This window comes from Muntiacus reevesi, chromosome X (genome assembly GCF_963930625.1).
Source record: "Muntiacus reevesi chromosome X, mMunRee1.1, whole genome shotgun sequence".
Lineage (NCBI taxonomy): Eukaryota > Metazoa > Chordata > Mammalia > Artiodactyla > Cervidae > Muntiacus > Muntiacus reevesi.
The window spans coordinates 102,214,992-102,232,346 of NC_089271.1; the positions used below are offsets into that span (position 1 = coordinate 102,214,992).

The window sequence follows — 17,355 nt, forward strand, 5'->3', positions numbered from 1 at the left end:
TCTGAGAAAAACAATTTGATGCAGCCTGCCCTAGCCTTTGGACAGAAATGCACATAAGCAGTCCCCAGGTGGTCTCTGGATTAATTTGCTCTTGGCTGCTGTTTCAATGGCCTCCAACCTTATCGCTGGGCTCTCCTGCTTTCTAACTGGACAGTCAGGTCCTTAAAGGTAAGGCCAGTGTCTTTCTTCTGTGGCATCCCTTATAGGACCAGTTCTATACCCAGCAAACACCAGGTTCTATGAGCCTGGTGAAGCCCTTTCCTCTTGTCCAAAGATTGAGGTCAAAGTTGTTCCAGGAAGTCTGATTCCACTTGTCTTGCCAGCCATTCCCTGGGATGTTTAAACCTCGAGTGCCCCTTATGTGAACCCTGTGCAAATCTCAGCCCAGGACTGCTCCCCACCTGCATCATCCTGTCCACCTCCCATAACCAGCCTGCTCACAGTCTCCTTAATAGAAACAGGAGTGTTTACCTTGAAATCATCCCCAAACCACATGGCTATACTGCCTTCAGCAGGGTTGGGAACATCAGGTCAACATAGGTGCTTCAGTTTGCTAATAAGAGAGAAGATTTTAAAACAGGAAGTACGTCCAAGAAGCATTCTACTTGTATTGCATGGCCAAGCCAAAAGAATGCTAACCCGCCTTCCAGTGGAGGAGACGCAAGACCCAGGTTCAAGTTGGGGAGATCCCCTGGAGAAGGAAATGGCAGCCCACTCCAATATTCTTGCCTGGAAACTTCCATGGACAGAGGAGTCTGGTGGGCTACAGTCCATGGGTCACAAAGAATCAGACACGACTGAGCATGCAAACACACATGGGGAATTTTACGGCTCCCTATTGAATAATGGCAAGCTCACAGCCTCCTGATGGAAACTGAGAAAGCAAAGTACTTTGTGGGGAGGCAGGGGGAGGGTTGAAACTGCAAGTCATTTGTGCGACATAATGGAGGGAGACCTTTCTCCAGAAAGCTACTCTTTCCCACTCTCCTGCCACCGCATCTCCACCCCCTGGTCCTAGTGCCGAGAATCACACTATCACAGAGACATTTGTTTGAGATTTATTCCCCAGGAAAGGTAACACTCTAAGTCTTATAAGAGACTCATATTTTAGAGCAGTGATTCTCAAAGTGTGGTTTCCAACCAGCAGCATCGTCACCACCTGGGAGCTTTTTATTTATTTATTTATTTTTTCCAGTGGGTTTTGTCATACATTGATATGAATCAACCACTTGTAAAAGAATGAAACTAGAACACTTTCTAACACCATACACAAAAATAAACTCAAGATGGATTAAAGATCTAAATGTAAGACCAGAAACTATAAAACTCCTAGAGGAGAACATAGGCAAAACACTCTCCGACATAAATCACAGCAAGATCTTCTATGATCCACCTCTCAGAATATTGGAAATAAAAGCAAAAATAAACAAATGGGACCTAATGAAACTTAAAAGCTATTCCACAACAAAGGAAACTATAAGTAAGGTGAAAAGACAGCCCTCAGATTGGGAGAAAATAATAGCAAATGGGAGCTTTTAGATATGAAAAATGTACAAGAATCTGTGCTGAAGATTCAGTTACAATCCACGGGAATTGAGGTTGACTTAGTTTGACCGTAACTAAGCACAGCTTGGTCTTCCTAGGTGGCGTCAGTGGTAAAGAACACACCTGCCAATGCAGGAGACATTAGAGACATGGGTTCAATCCCTGGGCTGGGAAGATCCCCTGGAGGTGGGCATGGCAACCCACTCCAGTATTCTTGCCTGGAGAATTCCACAGACAGAGGAGTCTGGCAGGCTATGGTCCCTAGTTAGGGTCTCTAAGGTTGCAAAGAGTCAGACACTACTGAAGTGACTTAGCATACATGCACACACAAGCACAGCTTGGCAGAGAAGACTCACAACTGTGCAGTTCTGGAGAGAGAGGTCTACCAGGGAGGGAGCCCGTGACACTCAGGGTAGAATGAGGCTCCCTGGGGAGAGAGAGGACAAGACCCTGAAGACAGACTTCCTTCCCTACAGTGGCCAGAGCAGGCAGGACAAATGGCCTTCAGCCAGTCCTCCAACACTGTGTAATTAGCAAGGACCAATCTATCCTGGGCATGCGCTGACCAGAGCTCCAACTCCATGGGTACCCTGCTCCCTACTCTACCTAGAAGAGAAGCTGGCCACCTGGAGACCCTTTGCTGCTGCCAGTGTTCCCCACTAGACACTGAGAGAGAGGATCTTCCCTCCAACTCTAGTATCAATTTTAGAACATAGTAGATAAAGCCTGTAAAGCAGCTGACACCTCCCTGGCTTCAAAAAGTCCTAGGCCTGGGGCATGGGGCTGTCGGGGGTGGAGGTCCTCTGCTCCAGTTAGAATTCTAATGTGCCACAGTGTAAGGCACATGATAAACTCAGTAGCTAGGTAAAAAAAAACAAAAAAATAATAAATGAACATGTCTAAATAGCAGAGCACCCTCTTTATGGTGCCTTCCACTCCCTTTCCACCCCTCATTTTGAGGGCTCGCATTGTTGTCTCCAAACCCACTTGGGGTTTTGGATGCCATATGCCACCATCAGGAGGATGAAAATAAGAAGGCCCCCTCCAACCAGAGAAGTTACAAGAAAAATCTCAAAGACACCTTTGGGAAAAGGAGAACAAAATCAGTAGTAGGCTGAGCTCCTTACTTTCTTGACAAAAATCAAAGTGTAATATTTCCTTCCAGTAGTTTTAGCAACATATTCCTTGCCAATTTTCTTTCAATTTAATTTAAACTCATTCCATTTCTCCTCTCCCTGAATAATACTGACAGAAATTATGTTCCCCAGGTTCATCCTCCAGTTTCATTCATTTAATAAACATTTCTGAGCACTTATAATTTGCCAAACACTATTCTGAGTAGTAAAATAAATAAACAGCAAGAAACACAAGAATCCCTACTCTCATGGAGTTTACATTCTGGTACAAGAATTCAGACAATAAATAATGCAAGATTATTTCAGATAAAATGGGTATTTTAAAAATTATTTTATTATTAGATAATAACTAGGGTAAAGTGGGATAGGAGTTAGCACCTCTAGATAGGGTAGCAAAGGAAGGCTCTTGGGAGAAGTGAAATTTGAGCTAATGTGAATAATGAGAAGGAACGAGCCATGTTCATTCTGGGGAAAGCATTCCAGACAGAAAAAAGAGCAGATGCAGGAGCATAAATGCAAACATAATTGGGAGTGGTGAGAGGTGAGATCAGGAAGGGACAGATGAGGAAGTGTCCTGAAAGCTATGGGAAGGAGTTTAGGTTTTATTTAAAATACAACAGAAGCCATTGGTGGCTTTTAAGCAAGGAGTCTAGGATTTTAAACTCTGGCTGCTGTGTGGAAAACAGATGGTAGAGGATCAAAGATAGAAGCAGGGAGATCTATAAGAAGCAAGGGTAAAAACTTCTAAGCTCCAAGGTAGACTTTTGCCTTCAAGTTGACCCCTAGAGAAATTCCACCAGATAATGCAATTTGTGTCTAGTGTTGTAAAAAGATAACATGATTTTTAAAGATTTTAAAGAGCAATATCAAAAAAGAAGTCCCTAAAGACAATGTTTCAGTCAATAAAAAAGAATGTGTTTTCTGTGTAGAAACACATGCTATACCCACATTTTCTAGAACCATAAACTGCTTTTCTTCTCTTGGAAACATGATGATAAACAAGGGACTTCCAAGAATACTTAGACTGTTTCTAGCTTTTATTGAAATTTTGCAATATCCCTTCACTTTTAAGTTTCATTTTTAAGAACAGTGTTAGTATATCCTTACAATCAAATCTCTGTCATTCAAAGAGTTGGAAAAATTAACCTGTTTCTCCCATCTTCCCTCCTTCTTTCTCCTTCATCTCCCTTCTCAGCCCATCTTCTTTCCCCTCTTGAATAGCACCCACGAGCATCAGATGAATCACATTATATTTTACATTATTGTTTTATTTATTAAATTTTTCTTGCTCCCATTTTTAATATAAAATCTGATTACTAGAACATATTATGCACTTTTTCACTCAAAAGACTCCACAAATGATGACATTAAGTGGGTCAGTGGTGCAAGGTTTTTCCTTGTTTGACACACAGGGATTGACAACTGTGAACTGGGGACAGTCTTGAGGTGGGGCTGGTTTGAAGTGTCAATGAAGTTGGCATTAACTTGATCCCTCCTCTCTATGAAGATTTGGGGCTACCCGTGAGGAAGAAGCAAAACGAACCATCTTTCCAAATTCAGCTCTCAATCTTCCTGCTCTCCCTCCCATCACTCATATGCTTTCCTGGAAGGCCAGTGAGTCAGACAACAAATGGTTCTTCTTACTTTGCCCTTTCTTTTGGCTTCCCCCTGTCCCTGGCAAACACCATCTGTGACTGGCCTAAGGAAATGTCAAGGAGACATTCCCAGGGACTAAAAGAGTACTCACTAATTGACGATGTCTTGAAGTTTATCCCGGGGCCATTAGCTCCCCCAGCACTGGTGCTGGCCATGACCCGAACAGTGTAAGAGGTCTTTCGTGTCAGGGACTCCAGGTCATACCGCAGGATGCTGGAGTTGACTGTCTTGGCTAAAGGAAAAATAAAGAATTCAAACACCACAGCCACACCCAAGTGAAAACTGTGCTTTATTGGAGTTCAAATAAGAGCACTGGAACCTGTGCTTCCAAGCTTGGCCATCTAAAACTCCTATCTCTCTATCCGTTAAAATTAGCTTATTAAGATGGATCAAAGATTTAAATATAAGGGTTAAAACTATAAAACACTTAGAAAACCACACAGGGTAGATCTATATGGCCTTGAATATGACAATGACTTCTTAAATATGACACCAGCACAGAAGCAGCAGAAAGATTAAACTGGACTTCATCAAAATTAAAAGTTTTTGTGCATCAAAAGACACTATCAAGAGAGTGAAAAACTCACAGAATGGGAAAAAATACTTGCAAATCATACATTTGATAAGGAATTTGTATCCAGAATGCTTTAAAAAATAAAACCCTAACAACTCAACAACTGAATGACAAACAGCCTGATTTAAAAACGAGCAGAGACTGAGAAGACTTTCTCTAAAGAAGATATACAAATGGCCAACAAACACATATAAAAGATGCTCTACAACATTAGTTATTATGGAAGTGCAAATCAAAAGCACATTGATATGGCTGATTCATGTTGATACATGATGGTAACCAACACAATGTTGTAAAGCAATTATCCTTCAATTAAAAATAAATACATTTTTTAAAAAACCACATTGAGATAGCATTTTATACCCACTAGGCCAGCCACGCTTTTTAAAAATGAAAAATAACAAGTGTTGATAAGGATGTAGAGAAATTAGGACTCTAATTTATTGCTAGTGGAAATGCAAATTGTTATAACTGCTATGGAAAACAGTTTGGTGGCCCCTCAGTAAGTTAACTTAGAATTCCCAAATGACCCAGCAATTCTAATCCTAGTATATACCCCCCAAAGAATTAAAAGCAGAGATTCAAACAGATATTTATGCACCAATGTTCATAGCAGCATTAATCACAGTGGCTAAAATGTTTTATCAACTGATGAATGGATTAAAAAAATGTTTCTTGATATAATAAAATATTATTTAGCCATAAAAAGGAATGAGGTGCTAATACATGCTACAACATGGATGAATTTTGAACACATTATGCTAAGTGAAAGAAGCCAGGCAAAAAAAAAAAAAAAGAAGGTTACATATTGTAGGATTCTGTTTATATGAAATATCCAGAATAGGGAAACCCATAGAAACAGAAAGGAGTTTTGTGATTGCCACGGACTCTGGGTCAAGGGTAAGGAAGTGACTGATTCATGGGTACACAGTTCCTGTTTGGAGTGGAATTAAGTAGTTTTATGGTTACAACATTACGGATGTTTAATACTTAATGCCACTAAATTGTATACTTTCACGTTTGAAGTGGTAAAATTTACATTATATGTACATTATATCGATTTTACCATAACCAAAAGAAAATTAGCCTAAACAGAAACCCAGGCCTAGCCCACAATTGAGGATGTCAGGCAATATTGTAGATGCAAGAAAAAGGCAGTGGATGGTAGAAGCCATTGTAAAGGGTCCTGCACTGAAGCAAGTGCCACCAAACAGGGTCTGTCCCCTCTAGCCTTTAATCTAGGCATGTCCCACTCTGGAGTAAAGATCAAGAGCTCCCTAGAGGCCCACTGTTCACAGCCTGATGGGCACAAATTATATCAATTTCTCTGGTCCCTATAGGAATCTCAGGTACAGTCATTTCAATCTCATTTGACTCTTAAAAACTCAAGAGATGGACACCCTTGACACTGTTTTCAGAGAATCTCAAGGAAGTTAAGTGATTCCTGCAAAATGGCAGGGCACCCACCATAGGAGCTACCCCGATAGCAGGTCTATCCACAGCATCTATCTGGGGCTCAGGGTTCTTTCAGCTAGACTATAAGCTCACTTACAGAATCCCTTTCCATCTTCAACTTGGTAAAATATGGTGTAATTGTTGATGAAACCATTTCTCTGATGCTTGGGAATCTCCTTCCATGTAATTGTGACTGTCCTCACACCAATCTTCTCTGCCTTCATCACAGGACCTGCTGATGGAACTTTATAGGACGGGGAGACAAATGAACACCGAATCACACCCCAGCAGGTCCTTCCCCTACAAAGTCTCTGCCCAGTCCTCAAACTGTAATCAGTGCTGGGGGTGGGAGGTGGGGCAGAGTAGGGAAACGATGAATCAACTTGCCTTGAGAAAACTGTTGTCTGGAATCATGCCTCTCAAACAGGAAGAGAAGCAGAGTCAAAGACCAGAGAAAGAGTACTTCCTCATAGACCTCTCACTAATTTGGCACCCAGCTTTTTCATCCAGACGTGTAATAGCTATTATCAAACAGTTGAAGATTATGCTTCCATGAGCTATCATTGAGTGACAGGATATATTTCCTAAGGTTGAATCTGGAAGATGTTAACTTCCAAAAAGGCAGAAGTTACAGTCTGAGTGGTTCACCAATAAAATCTTTGCTTATTGCTATACAATGAAATATAATTTTTTAGCATCTCCAACAAGTTACAGTTAACTCTTAGGGTCCCTAGCTTGGTCTTTTCTGATTATAGAGCTGTTAGCGCTGTTTCTTTGTGACTTTTGGCAAGTTGGTTCACCTCTCTGAGCCTTGCTTTTGTGAGATGAGGGACTTGGACTTGATGATCTCTAATGTCCACCGCAGCTTTAAAATTCATTGACTCCATACTCTGACCACAACTGTGTCAACTTCTACAAATTGTAATAAGTATACATAGCTTACTACAAGCTAAATGTGCAGCACGGATGAGCACTAAAACAACTGTGAACAAGCTACAGGCCTTCACAGCCTTGAGTAAATGTTGGACAGGCCCCAGAGTTTCCTTTGCCCAATGACACCTTGTCCATACATACCACCTTCTTTGACATAAGCCTGGATGGAATATGGCTCGCCCACTCGGTTTTGCAACATTGGATACACAGAGATATTATAGCACCAGAAAGGTTTCAGTTTATCTGCAGAAAAGGGGGAGGTAGAGAGGGAGGGGGGCAGAGGGAGGGAAAGAGAGAGAAGGGGTGAGGGAGGGAGAAAGAAGTGTTAGGTGCAGAGCATGGCATAGAAGAAGGAATGCTAGACTAAGACTTATGACCTGTGACTTACAGAAGATACTTTATTTCTCAATCATCTCCAGATCTGAAAAATAAGGAAGTTAACTTGGATGGTCTCTAATATTTATGTTGGTTCTAACATTTTAAAGTTAATTAATTTTAAAATTAATTAAATTTTAAAAAGAACCAAACCTGCACCACTCGGACAAAATGGCTGAGCCACCCAGGAAAGGAGAAGTAAGAGATCCAGGCTCTCTTTCATCACTGATTTTGTTACATCATTTGGGGAGCACTACAGAATAAACTTAATTCTTCTTTCAATATCATATCACCTTAGAGAACTCAGCTACCATACATTCTAGCTCTTCTGTCTGTCTGCATCCCTATATAATTCTTCATATAGATGCTACTAAGTATTAAAAAATGGTTGGAGTGATAGGACTGGGAGAGTAAAGCCTCACTTATGTGTCTTATATGGAGCAGGGACTTTCTTGAAAAGAAGGCTATTCTCTGTATCAGTCACTTGGAGAAGGGCGCTAGAACCTAAACATGTAGCCAGAACTGAAGGAGGCATCCTGAATAGGACAGATGGGATACAAACTCTGGTGTTTCCACACAATTGCATGATTTCCACATTGTATCCACATGATCCTGGTATCTGGGAAGAGCTCTCTGATGGTGGGTGTCCACCACCAAAGATGGTGCTTTCCGCCTGGAAGGACATCAGCTGCCTAGTCCGATACTCACGGCTTCTTAATCCTGCATTTCTGGGAAATGCCAAGAAGCACACGTCACTAAGCTTGCCCAAGCCTGTCAAATTCTATTACTCACAATTTACAGGTTTGAAGACAAAATTAAGGACTTTAAAACTGGTGAAAACAATCATGAATCCTACACAGCAAGAACCTGTGGGGTCCGCACTGGCTACCTTGCTGGATTATCCAGTTCCTGGTATGAGCCACAGACTCCCAGGAAATGGCCAAGGGCTTTGAGCCCATCTGTGACCCACTCCACCATCCATGTATCGACCTCCAGAGCAGTGCTTTGCCATTACACCACCAGCTGGTCCTGAGTGAGGCAGGTGTGCATGGCCTCAATGCACTGGAACACTGAAAGGAGAGGAAAAGACTCCTTCACAACACCGAACTCATCCTCCAAATGCACCAACCACATTTACATCTATTCACTGCCCAAAGTGTAAAGAAGGTCAAAGTTCAGGATCTCCACTGCCACCTTCCACTAGGATGCTGTTTTCAATATTTTTATTGTATCTCTTTTCCTTACTCTTAATATTTGATGAAGTGCCTTTTGTTATCTCCCCCAAACTTGCCTGTTGCCAGCAGAGAACCTTACTAGACCGCTGATGCCTAAGAAGAATTACCAGGCATCTCTGGGGTCTGTGCAAATCAAAAGGAAAGTAAGCCTGAGACAAAGAATGGATCTCTAAAGGTAGAATTTCAGGCATCTATAACTTTGTGATTGGGAAGCTGGAATCTGGTGACCCTAAAATCATACCAGGGTGATGGGTTCTAATTTCAACTACCTAAACTGGTGGTATACAACCTGGCTATGCAGTCCCATCTTCAGGTAGGAAGAACTGTGTTTGCTGCAGAAGGATATAGACAAACCCAACTAAAGCACCTAGATGTGGACCAATAAGTAAATGACTGCATTCCCTGCAGACCTAGCAAAAAGACAGGTGGGGAAACAGTCCACAGTGTTCTTTAGTGGAAAAGTTGAACATGTGACTTCAAGTCTAGTGCCTGGGATCTAATCAGAATCAGAGAGTTCCCTTATTGAAAAAGTTCTGGATATGCAGAAGAGAGCACTACTGGAGATGTGGGGAGAGAAGGAGGAGAAGGAGGGCATGAAGGAGTGGGGCTCAGAAGACCACAGCATGTGGCTTTCCCCTCTTCTACTCCTCACCGCCTACAACATCCCTGATCCTATAGAATTGGAATCCACAGGAAGTATGTTTAAATTAACACCAAAGATGGTTCTGAATGAGGGCAGAAGAGGAGGTGGAGTCCCTCAAAAAAGCCAAAATGCCTCTGGAAGTTGGAAAGCTAGGCAAGTATAGAGATTTGGCATAAGAGGCCAGGGGGTACTAAATTCTGCTATGCCTATGCAACAAACACATTCAGTTCAGTTCAGTTCAGTTCAGTCACTCAGTCATGTCTGACTCTTTGCGACCCCGTGAATCGCAGCATGCCAGGCCTCCTTGTCCATCAACAACTCCCAGAGATTAAATACATTACTATGTGTAAAATAGATAACTAATGAGAACCTACTCTATGGCAAAAGGAACTCTATTCAGTGCTCCGTGGTGACCTAAATGGGAAAGTGAAAATTGCTTAGTCGTGTCCAACTCGTTGCGACCCCATGGGCCGAAGTCCATGGAATTCTCCACACCAGAATACTAGAGTGGGTAGACTATCCCTTCTCCAGGGGATCTTGCCGACCCAGGAATTGAACCAGGGTCTCCTGCATTGCAGGCAGGTTCTTTACCAACTGAGCTATCAGGGAAGCCAAAAAATGGGAAGGAAATCTAAAAATGAGGGGATATGTGTATATGTATAACTGATTCACTTCGCTGTATGGCAGAAACTAACACAACACTGTGAAGCAACTGTGTGCGTGTTAGTCTTTAAGTCATGTCCAACTCTTTGCAACTCCATGGACTGTAGCCCACCAGGCTCCTCTGTTCATGGGCTTTCCCAGGCAGCAATACTTGAATGGGTAGACACTTCCTTCTCCAGGAGAATCTTTCTGACCCACGGATCGAACCTGGGTCTCCTGCATTGCAGTCAGATTCTTTACTGTCTGAGCCACCAAGGAAGCTCCCCACTCCTAAAGCAACTAGACTCCAATAAAAATTAATTTAAAATTAAGAAATAAAATAAAAGGAAAACAACAACAAGCCCCAGAGGACTGTGTACATATTTAGGAGCCTCTGTTCTTGAGGCTCACAATGGAAGGAAAAGGAGTCCTTTCCCCGTACTAGGCCTTTATGAGAGACTCTAGCGTCTGGTCTAGAAGCAAGGCCAGAGAATCTGTCAACTTGAAAGTCAGCTCTGAGGAAGGGCAACTGAGACATGGGGAAATTGTGAAGCTGGAGTAGGGCAAGGAGCACAGAACCAGGAAATCAATCCCACCTAAGCCCTAGCATTCCAGCTCTCTCCTCCCTGCCCTCCCCTGCTCACACCCTCTAAGCATTCTTAGTCACTGTTACAATCAGGCTTAAAGTCATTATCGGAGCATTTGCAAACTTATTCAGCCTCTTGAAGCAGGTAACATTAGTGTTCCCTGATCCCCTCAGTCATAAAGAATCTGCCTGCAATACAGGAGACCCAGGATCGATTCTTGCGTTGGGAAGAGCCCCTGAAGAAGGAAATGGCAACCCACTCCAGTATTCTTGCCTGTAGAATCCCATGGGCAGAGGAACCTGCAGGCTATAGTCCATGGGGTCACAAGAGTCGGACACGACTTAGAGACTAAACTGCCAACCGATCCCCTCCGATGCCTTTTTGCTGTCTTTATATGTCGCCTGCTTGGGATAACTTTGAGCTGTTACAAACTTCAGAGTTCCTGTGCAGGGTCAGGCTGGAACCACCCTCCCCAGGACTGTCAACTCAGATCGAACCATTCTGGGTTGAATTGTGTGCCCGCAGAAGATATTCTTGGTATTGCAAAATGTAACCTCATTTGGAAAGCAGGTATAAGTAGCTAAAATAAGATGAGAGTCCTTAGCCCAATATGGTCTCCTTAAAAGTGGAATTTGAATGTAGAGACAGATACACACAGGAAGCTGGTCATGTGAGGAATGAGTCGGATTAGAATTAGACTGCTACAAGCCAAGGAAAGCCTGGGACTTCCAGAAGCTGGAATCAAAAGGAAGGATCCTCCCTTAGAAGTTTTTGAGGGAGCACAGTCTTGCCAGTGCCTCATTTTCAGACTTCTAGCCTGCAGAAAAATGAGGCAGTTGAGTTTCGGTTGTTTGAAGTCACCAAGTCTATGGTGCTTTGTTGGGAAGATCTGGGAAAACCAATCAACATCTTTGGCTCAGCCTCCTCTTCCCCCTCTTCCCTGGCCTTCCTTCCTTTTCTGATTAATAAACCACTTGCACGAACATCCCAACTTGAAGATGGAAGTGAGTGTTGGTTGCTAACCCCACACTCTTTCTCTTTAGCAGCAATGGAACTCTGAGGAGCAGAAGTCAGGTCTAAAGAGTTAAGAAATAAGCACAGATTCTGGACCACAGAGGGTGTGGAATCAAGCCATGAGTCAGCCTAGCAAGATGAAAGGGCCTGGACAGCATTAATGGTTGTTGAAAGAAGTTTCCAAGTCATTGTTCTACTGAATGTTGACTAATTGCCTCCATCACTCAACAATCACTTTTTGAGCAACTTCTCCAAACACAATACACCCCCAGATGTGGTAGGAAATAGATTCCTCTTGAGAAAAGAGGAAAGGCACTAAGACTGCAAATGCTGTTAATTTCTTATGATTTGCATGAAGTCAGTCACTCTGGGCCCATCAAATATCATTCTTAGATGCTAGTAGTGCTTCATCTTTGCCCACCATCCTAGCCCAACCTGAACCCTCCCTCAACTCAGGACCAACCTCCTCCTCGGACAATTGGCCATGTTTCGCCACGTCCTGCCTCAGACCACTCCACAGCTGTCTGCTGGCTAAGGTCTCCTAGAAGCAGAGCTTCTTGTCTTGGGGCCAAAAGGAACCTGAAGGTGTTTCTGTTCCAATTCTTTATTTGAAAGATAGGAAAACAGAGGTCCACAGAGGAAAAGAATCATTCAGGGTCACATAGCAGCTGTGATCAGATTTCTAAGTCACTTTACTAAGTCCAAGGTTCTGGATAAAATATATTGGACAAGTTTGGAATCATGTAGAATTGTGCTTAAAGTCCACCTGAGAGATCTTTGGGCAAATTACTAAGCTTTCCTGAATCACAGCTTCATCAGCTAAAAAGTAAACCTGATAGCACCTATCCCATGGGTCATGTGAGGCTAAAATTAGATTGAATCATATCATTTTAGCACAATGTCTGACATATCCTAATGGACAATATTGGATAATTATACTTAATGACTGTTAAACTTACAATTATTATTATAACTATTCTCTAGGAGACTCTAATAAACAAAATTCTGTAAAACATCACATTCTTAAATGTTTGGGATTGGGAACTGCAAAGAGGTCTGTAAAGGGTCAAATAGTAAACATTTTAGGTTTTGCAGGCCTCTGTTGCAACTACTCAACACTACCATTGCTGCACATTGTTGCAGGAGACACAGGATACAAGGGTTAGATCTCTGGGTCAGGAACATACCCTGGAGAAGGAAATGGCAACTCATCCCAGTATTCTGGCCTGGGAAATCCCATGGTTAAAGGAACTTGGTGGGCTACAGCCCATGGGGTCGCAAAAGAGTCAGACATGACTTATCAACTGAACAACAGCAATAAGATCTATAGAGAAAATAAAGCCAGGAAGAGGAAATAGATTGCCTGCAATTCCTTGAATAAGACTCAAAGAAGCTATTTTATTCTAAAACAGGATATAAGTTTGCATGAGAGTAGTAATGTTTTTAAAATTACTTAATTAAAGGTGTAATGAGAAATTATTGGCAAGAATAAGCACTAGAGCCAACACATTAGAAAAGACCCTGGTGCTGGGAAAGACTGAAGGCAAAAGAAGAGGGTGGCAGAGGGTGAGATGATTAGATAGCATCACCAACTCAATAAACAAGAATCCAAACAAACTCCAGGGAGATAGTGAAGGACAGGGAAGCCTATGGCATGGGGCAGTCCATGGGGTTGCAAAGAGTCAGACACTACTTAGCAATTGAACAACAACAACAATTAACATTAGAACTATCCCTAACTAGATAGTCAAATGGAAGGGAGAAAAAGAAGAAAACAGGAGAGTGAACAAATCAAGACTGGGATGGGGTCAGAACTGTGAAGGGAAGATTTCGAAAGACATCTTTTAGCCACTGAGGATAAACATGGCAGATCTGACAGTTTCATAATGCTCAATCCAGCTTATATTCACTCAGAATAAAACAAAGACTTGCTGCCCAGAGAACTTCTAGGCTCATGACTGTGTATCCTATGATTTATGAAATCCCTGATTTCCAACACAAGCTTTATTCCAAAAGAACATTATTTCAAGAAGCTCATTAATTAATTGAAGATTATGATCACCCCACCATAACCTAAAATGTCCTTACTTCATTTTCATGTCGATGCTAAAAAAAACAGCAACCATTGAGAGGATAGGGACAACTCCTTGGCAAATCAGATGGGGTAAGGCATCTAACTAAGAAGTTTATGTCATACTTACACTTTTCATCAATAGCTGGAATCCTCAAGGTGGCCTCTGGAGATTTCCCAAGAGAATTATAAGAAATCACATGTACCCAGTAGGTCTGGTTTCCCAGGTACAGTTCAGGCTGCTGGTTAGTAGTGTTCATTGTCTCTGTGAGGTTAGTGTTGTTTTCTGGAAAATACCATATGTTGTAACCAAGTACTTTCTCCAGGACTGGGGTTCCTTTTGCCTTCTGAACACAAAGGAAACAAAATGTACTGCTAACAGCAAGGAAAGAAAGTCATTGAGACAGTAATAAGTGATGGGAATCAGGGATGGGAGGTAATATTAATTATTAGGTGCTAAACTATAATCATATGATGATCCCTCTGGGATGAGTAACATACACTGTGCCATGTTAACCCTCCAAATGCCAGGAGAGGTGATTTCTAAATGGTCTCTTGGTATCAACCCTTGACATAAATCTAATTCCAGAAAAATAAACTAGCATGATGCCCAAACCAATGCAAGCAAACCACTCTTATTCCTTTAGGCAGCATCTTGCTCTCTGGCTTCAATGGGAGAGGTTGTTGTTCACTTGCTCAGTCGTGTCCGACTCTTTGCAACCTCATGGACTGCAACACGCCAGGCTTCCCTGTCCTCCACTATTTCCTGGACTTTGCTCAAACTCAAATTCATTGAGTCGATGATGCCATTCAACCACCTTGTCCTCTGTTACCCACTTCTCTTCCTGCCTTCAATCTTTCCCAGCATTAGGGTCTTATCCAGTGAGTCAGCTCTTCACATCAGGTGGCCAAAGTATTGGAGCTTCAGCTTCAGCATCAGTCCTTCCAATGAATATTCAGGGTTGATTTTCTTTAGGATTGACTGGTTTGATCTCCTTGCTGTCCAAGGGACTCTCAAGATTCTTCCCCAGCACCACAGTTCGAAGACATAAATTTTTTGGTGTTCAGCTTTTTTTTATTGTCCAGCTCTCACATCCATACACAACTAATGGAAAAAACATAGTTTTGACTACATGGACATTTGTAGGCAAGGTAATGTGTCTGCTTTTTAATACACCATCTAGGTTTGTCATAGCTTTTCTTCCAAGGAGCAAGCGTCTTTTAATTTCATGGCTGCAGTTACCGTCCGCAGTGGGCACTTTGGAGCCCAAGAAAATAAAGTCTCTCACTGTTTCCATTGCTTCCCCATCTATTTGCCATGAAGTGATGGGACCAGATGCCATGATCTTAGTTTTCTGAATGTTGAGCTTTAAGCCAACTTTTTCACTCTCCTCTTTCATTTTCATCAAGAGGCTCTTTAGTTCCTCTTCACTTTCTGCCATAAGGGTGCTGTTATCTGCATGTCTGAGTTTACTGATGTTTCTCCTGGCAATCTTGATTCCAGCTTGTGCTTCATCCAGCCTGTCATTTCACATGATGTGCTCTGCATATAAGTTAAATAAGCAGGGTGACAATATACAGCCTTGACATACTCCTTTCCCAATTTGGAACCAGTCCGTTGTTCCATGTCCAGTTCTAACTGTTGCTTCTTGACCTTCATACAGGTTTCTCAGGAGGCAGGTAAGGTGGTCTAATATTCCCATCTCGTGAAGAATTTTCCATCGTTTGTTGTTATCCACACAGTCAAAGGCTTTAGTGTAGTCTATGAAGCAGATACAGATATTTTTCTGGAATTCTTTTGCTTTTTCTATGATCCAATGGATATTGGTAATGGACAGAGAAGCATAAACTTAAAAGCTGAGGCATTTCCTCTGAGCCAATCCTAAGTCTGTTCTGGCCCTGGATGATTTCTTTCATGGAAACCTTCAGGGGTGGAGAGTGCCCTGTCCTTTTATCTCCATACCACCCTCTCCAAGGAGAGAGCTAGCTTCCCCAACCAGACAGTCCAGCTAAGAGGACTAGAACATTCAAGGTTACCCTATCAGACCAAATCCTTGGTGAGAAATGAAGGTGACCCCAGGGGCTCCAGGCCAACCTCTTTTTTTTTTTTTTAGCCTTGAACCTGAGCCTGTTAATCATATGCTTTGCTAGAGATCAGCATGCTGAGTATTTCTCAGGAATTAGAGGGCTTCCCTGTTTTTCTCTTTCTGTTACTGATAACACAGAGAGATGAGCAGAATGACTGAACATAAGGTCAGAAGGACTTCAGAAATCACTTTGTCCCACTGCCTTTCTGGTTTGAGAATTTCCTTTACACCTCCCATGACATAAAAACTCCGTTAAAAATCTTCCTAATGACTGGGAGGCATTTATCTTTCATGATAACTCATTCTATTTTTATAATAAAATAATAGTTTTATTGAGATATAATTCACATACCAGAAAATTCACTTTTTTGGAGTGTGCAACTCACTGGCTTTTAGTATAGTCAAGAGGTGTGCAATCATCACCATGATCTGATTTTAGTTCATTCTTTTTTAAGCAGCTCTGATTCTTAAAAAACTCTACTGAAGCAAAAGGAAGACCAGTCCCCAGGTGAAGGGGAGGAGAAGAAGAAGGGCATTCAAGCCCATCTCACCTACTTCACAGGTTGGCCTACTTGAACTATGTGGGTCTGGCCACACATAGGATGTGCTCTTGTTTACTTTCCTTCTCAGAAATATGTTGACAGAGTAATTCCTTTCCACGCTTGATGACTGAGAAAGAACTCACAACATCTGGGATCAATTCTTGAAGATTTCCCAACACCACTGGCTGTGTTCTCCCTTGCCTGCTGCTACTGAGGGTGTCCTTCTGTCCTCGGGGTGGGGAGAGGAGAAAGGTAGAAGGATGTTCGAACCCTGAAGTAACTGGAATTGGGATGTCATTTGGAAAAAGCAGGGTGATTTCTCCATTTTCAAGAGCATTTGAAACTTGCCCAGACTTGAGCAAGTATGAGATAACCCAATGAGTATTTCCTGAGGAATTTGGAGACACACCAAAGAATTGGGGCATCTCACTGCTCTTCTCTCTCTCTTCTTTCCCCCAACTCCTCTCTCCTACTTTCTGGCTGGTTTTTCCCCTCTGCTTGCCCTTTTCTTTCCTACTGATTCCCTCTTCCCCTCCTTTTCTGTCATTTTTCCTACAGTCACCTCTCATCCCCTCTCTCATATCCTCTGTATTAACCACCTGGATCCTGCTTTTTTCCTCATTCCGAGGCCTCCATCCTACAAAGGACCATTGGGCCCCTGTTCCATTCTTGCACCCCACTACCCCAGTGCTCTGGGGGGCACTTGTGCAATGACCTCAGGACACACCGGTAAGCTCACCCCCAAGGCAGTGCTCTTCTCCAGTGTGCGGGTGGGGATTATATAATTTTACATTGCCTTAGAGTGAGGGCCAGCCAGCGACAGTTTTCTCCAGAAGGTCAAGGAGCCTCCTGCACTTCCA

General features: G+C 42.4%; 1 pseudogene; it reads right to left on the minus strand.

Moving 5' to 3' along the window:
* Positions 1-357: 357 nt before the first annotated feature.
* The window catches only part of LOC136154636 (interleukin-31 receptor subunit alpha-like), a 54,144-nt pseudogene continuing 37,146 nt past the window's right edge, over positions 358-17,355 (minus strand).